Source organism: Agrilus planipennis, unplaced genomic scaffold (genome assembly GCF_000699045.2).
Source record: "Agrilus planipennis isolate EAB-ADULT unplaced genomic scaffold, Apla_2.0 scaffold257, whole genome shotgun sequence".
NCBI lineage: Eukaryota > Metazoa > Arthropoda > Insecta > Coleoptera > Buprestidae > Agrilus > Agrilus planipennis.
This window is the reverse complement of record NW_020438985.1, coordinates 153,174-157,552: the sequence shown is the minus strand read 5'-3', so window position 1 is coordinate 157,552 and position 4,379 is coordinate 153,174.

Sequence of the window (4,379 nt, the reverse complement as noted above, 5' to 3'; positions counted from 1 at the left end):
CAAGGTTTCTAGAAGTTTGATCAAGCACAACAGAAAAACTAAAGATATAGTTGTAATAATACTTCATTCGGTTTTTGAGAAATTTGCTATTTAAAATCTCTCTAAAAACCGTAAGTATGCAACTGAGATAGGCCTATGTACTACCGAAAAACCTTTCGATTATGTTAGAACAGCTCCTGTACTAAGTTCGACCAGCAGGATAATTGCCTGCTCCTTTCGTCAGGACAAATGATTCTGAGTATGAACATTTAAATTTCAGCGGTATTTTTGATATTCAATATGTCGGTTTTTAGTACCAGTAGCCAATTATAGCATCACTTTTAAACGATTTTATTTACCTATAAAAATAAATCGAGATTTTATGTGTTAACTTTTGGTTTTTGTTGGGTACATTAACTCTTGCATAACGACTCTCTTAGTCATGCTTCAGTTGAAAAAACTTGCACTTGCAATTAGAGATATTATTAAACACAAGAAATTACAATGCCACCGTTTGACGGTAGTAATTACTCGTTATTTCTGAAGGTGATCCGTTTTTCCTTTTATATGCTTTTATCCCTAAGACGTAGAAGGCGGGCAACATTCTCAATTATGTAACCATTTGTTTAACAGAAACTATTTTGTTCTTCTTTTAAATAATGACATATGGATCGAAACAAAGGACTAGGGTTCAGTGTCGTAGAAAAAATTTGCTAACCGCCCCCCCCCCTACTTATAGGTAAAAAATTAAAAGATAGAGTTGGGCCGGATACTTGGGATATCTTTTAGAATCCGGCCGGGTACCGGATAATGACCTCTAGTGCCGGCTAATTCAAGTATAACAAAAAACCTACCTAATGAAAATTGGTAATTACGATTGTATAGGTCGTTTATCTTAATTTTTAATTAACGATACTTTATTATTGTCATTTTATCACCTTGCAGACTTCTTTTGTTTATAATCGTAGACTCGTTTCAACAGTTTCAACTCGACCCTCTCGTTGATAATCCGTCAATCAAGAATTAAAATTTTATTTGTTTAGTGTATAAACGACTTTTTGAACGGGACGAATTTAATGTGGCTTGGGACGTTGGTGTGGGTGGTATTTAATGGATACCCCGCCAGAAGAAGACATGAAACACCATTTGGGGCATCTCTCTTAAGAAATAACTAACTACCTTTTTGATAGGTCATTTGCTATTAATACTTAAAAGACCTTTAAGAAATTAATTTCGATGAGACTTTATAGAAATAATTGTTTCGATAAGACTTAATTGTTTTTGGCACTCTTCGATCAAAGTGCAATATAATTAAAAAACCTCCTGGAACCACCAAAACCTCCCTGTAGTTACGGCACTGCTAGGATTGTCAGGAATACAAGAATAAAAATGAATTTATTAATTACGCTGCAATGTCATACAAGAACAATTGCAAAATAGAAATGCAATTGTCATTCATGTCGACAACTTCCTGTGCCTCGTCAATCGAAATAGCTATGTAGAAAAACCGCAAAATCGGCACCACTGAGAGACAGTTGCGCACTTGTGTTTTACAACAATAATGAGTATTCGCTGATTTCCATTTAACGAGGACGCTGCAACACATCTGTACATACTTAAATAGGTAAAAACGTCAATGCGATTAATTAATTATGTCATTTAAAATTCCAACGCGATTAGCGTGCTTCCTTTTCTCTAACGACTAGCAGTTTTCCTTTCATCTGAAACGAATCCTTGCTCTATAAGCGTTTGTTACGTGTGCGTCTCGGATTTAATTGTACATATACAAAAATATCATTTGATCTAATTAATTTTCCAATAAATAAAATGTAGGGATGAGTTACAGAGATTGAAGAGCGATACTTAGTTTGTATGAAGAGTAACAGACAGTTATAGAGACTGGAGCTGTAAGGTAGAGGAGTGAATATTAGTAAGAGTCATAAAGGGATGCACACTGTCACCGCCACTTTTTAATCTATACGTCGAAGACTCGATCAATATCATTAAAGACAGAGTGCAACTGTAGGGATAGATATAGAGGGGCAAAAGATTAGTATGTTTAGATTTGCAGGAGTTTTAGAGATAGCTTTAAATAAAATGACAATTGACAAAACAGTATTGTATGAAAAGTAAAATAAAAAAACTGGTATGCAAGGGAAGAAAAAATAGGGAAAGAGCTATCGAGGAAGTCAGTAGTAGGAATTTAAAGCAAAGGACAGTGCAGGGTCGGGTCGGACGACTCTGTGGAAGCCAATACAAAGTATATATCAAAAATAGGCGAGATAGGTTGGTAGAACACCTTCTCAGGCATGAAGGTCTAATCAGAGACATATTAGAGACAGAAACAGGAGCTAAGAAGAGGATAGGTAGACCTAGATTAGATTACTGTTCGCAAATAGTTAAGGATTTGGGTTGTTTTAGTTTTAGGGAAATGCGAAGATTAGCTCAAGATAGGAAACTCAGGATAGGAAAGAGTGGAGGTGCGTGTCCAAACAGTCTTAGGACTGACGACCTCAATAATTGTTATGGTAGTTATAGTTTACAATGGATTCTGTAGATCTATTAAGGGGAATTGTTATAAGAGGTCAAAATGGTATACATTTCTTATGTTACCGTAATAAACAGAGCATAGGCTACTTTTTCAATAATGTACAAAAGTTGATCCAGCTCAGCGAAATCGTAGTGTGTATTATTTGGCGAGGAGTGTATATACCTACATCTGCATCTAATAACATTTTTGGAAAACTGTGTCTATAAATGTAAGCGAATTCAGTGTAGGTGGATTACAATATTCATCTTGATTGCCAGTAATTTTTACATCTACCTGAAATAGAAAAATCTCTTCTTCGTTACAAGTTAATCATGAAAATGTATTTGAAAGATTAGGTCGCATAAATTACCCAAATTGGTAATAAATCGTAAGCGAAGGTGGTTATTTGATTGGCAACGTGCCACCTCTGAAATACTTCGTTTGAAGATTATTCTAAATAATCTATATAGATACTTATTAATTTTGAGTTCATAACCCGGACTTTTTGAAATCAAAATAAAATAATGGACCCTATTAAAAGACTTTACGACTGGTTTTTATTATTTCAGCACTCGATTAAAGAACCTTTTAAAAATAAAACAACAAAAGTGAACAGTTTAATAAGGCTCGCCTATTTTTATCCCATGTGATGAAAAATTCTATCTTGTGTTTTTATTAGCGCATTATACACATACGTGTATGATTTGCTATTTTTCACCGGCAATCTGCGTTGAAGCGAAAAACAAGCTTGTAATTTTTAAAATTTGAAGTAAACATAAAGAAGTTAACGAAAAACACAATTATATGAGAAGTTAGTTACAAATTTTAAATGAAGAACTTTGAACATTGTGTAGTAAACTATTTCCTAAACAAAATTCTTAGTCCTTATTACAGATTTGCCTTAAATGTTAATAACTTTTTTGGCCTTCGTCCTAATTACACCATGAAAATGGGACTTTTAATTTGAACTTACATTAATTTTCCGTGGGATTTTCCATTGTTAGAGTCGATTGTTTTTTATCATTTCACTTTACAATATTGAAATAGAGAACTTTGTTATCAGTAAGAAAAAAATATTGTTTAGTTTCGTTTTTTTGTCTTTCATTAGCAGAAACTTTGAAGTATTCTGTTTTATATATGTAAGTAATTTATGGGTAAATATCTACAGGATGACAATTTAATGCTGTATACAGATAAGGCCAAATTATTACATAACTTAGTTTTATCGGAATGTTTTTTTTATGACATCCGGGCGAAAATGCATAATTTGATGAACACGTTTATCGAAATATACCTACCCTTGTATCATTTCTTAAAACTGATTAAACTGACCGAACTCATTTGTATAAATCGTAAAATCGACTTAAAATTATTTATTTATTGGACATGCATTACTGTGTCTATATTAACGTTATAAAGAGGTAAAGTTTGTAAGTTTGGATGTAATAGGTAGTTTCCTAAATTACTTATCCCATTTCAAAAATTTCTTCGTCAATATTTAGCGTTTGAAATGTGGTGTTACAGGCGAATGATGAGGATACCGTGAATAGAGAAGGCTAGAAATGAACAGGTAATAGAAAGAATAGGGGAACAGAGGGCTCTATGGAAGTCAATAAGAAATAGGCGAGATAGGTTGGTAGGACACCTTTTCAGGCATGAAGGTCTAGGACACGTTCTCAGGCTTGAAGGTCTAGTCAGAAACATATTAGAGGCAGAAACGGGAATTAGGAAGGGTTGAGGTAGACCTAGATTAGATTACTGTTAGCCAATATTTAAGGATGCGGGTTGCTCTGGATTTAGGGAAATGCGAAAATTAGTTCAGGATAGGAATGAGTGGAGGTGCGTGTCCAACCAGTCTGACGACCTTATG